Source organism: Penaeus monodon, chromosome 33 (assembly GCF_015228065.2).
Source record: "Penaeus monodon isolate SGIC_2016 chromosome 33, NSTDA_Pmon_1, whole genome shotgun sequence".
Classification (NCBI taxonomy): Eukaryota; Metazoa; Arthropoda; class Malacostraca; order Decapoda; family Penaeidae; genus Penaeus; species Penaeus monodon.
This window is the reverse complement of record NC_051418.1, coordinates 30,984,931-30,985,926: the sequence shown is the minus strand read 5'-3', so window position 1 is coordinate 30,985,926 and position 996 is coordinate 30,984,931. Positions and strand designations below refer to the sequence as shown.

General features: G+C 48.6%; 1 protein-coding gene across 2 annotated transcripts in view; it reads right to left on the bottom strand.

Moving 5' to 3' along the window:
- Positions 1 to 36: 36 nt before the first annotated feature.
- The window catches only part of LOC119594371, a 6,042-nt gene continuing 5,082 nt past the window's right edge, over positions 37 to 996 (bottom strand). For both annotated transcript variants that reach the window (XM_037943430.1, XM_037943431.1), the window contains 2 exons: positions 803 to 961; positions 37 to 589 (listed from right to left, as the gene is read on the bottom strand). The gene's annotated coding sequence lies outside the window, so the exon portion shown is untranslated. The remainder of the gene's footprint in view (positions 590 to 802; positions 962 to 996) is intronic.

Here is a 996-nt window from a genome sequence, read left to right as displayed (position 1 = left end):
CTACACCTGCGCTCTTAGTGACAAGAAAACAGAGCCTGTGTGAACTCGAGATTTATTGTCAGTTGCTTAAAGCTTGATGGCAAATGATCCATACTTGGCAACGTTATAGCAGCGCATGTAACCGAAGACCACACACGAGATATGCCTCGTCATTAAGTAAACATGGCAACGATGAATCGGCTCATGTCAGTGCCGATCTGGCCGCTGGACAGGGAGAAAAAAAACTCCACGGCGACGGTAGCGAGGAGGTGGCGGGAACCTTCGTTGTGTCGCAGGTTCCAGTCACCTCGAAACAACCTTTGGCCGATGAGTGGAAAAAAACCCTCCAGATGTTCCTAACAAAGCCAGTCGGCAAGGACATCGTACGGGGGAATAGTGTGTGGAGTCTTCCACATGTGGTAACCATCTCGGGAGCATCTATTTGTGACGTCACGTGGTGGTTCCTGACAGGGTCTCCGTTTCCGAACCTTTCACACAGGCCTTTCCGCCACGTGACTGCCTCGTGCGGGATGGCCGTGCGCTGCTCCTTGTGCCGGCGACTGCATTCTGCACCAGTCTTCGTCCGGGCCCGCCAGGATATAGTCTCAGTCTGAAATGCAGATTCCACAGATTGGCAAACGAGTGACACACACAGGGCCAGAGAACATGAGAAATTGAGTGAGAGCATTTCCTTATACATTTGATTTTTTTTTAAGTAGAAGATATGAAGCTTTCACTCTACCTCTTTTTAATACTAGTCTTACTCGATCGATCATCATATGGCCAACAACGTTTACTTAATGCGTCCCCAAAAATTGTTTACTTTTTCAACACCAAAGCGTTGAAAGTCGTTGAAGATGAACTATCTGCATATGCCGACGCTGAGCATGAAATTCGGGTCAAAGGTCAGCACAGGTCAGCGCGATTTTCTGACGCTACCCACCGCGGTCTCGTCTTGGCTGCAGGAGACATTGAGGTGAAGCTGGAAAGGTAAAAGAAGAATTGCTTTCGTTAAAG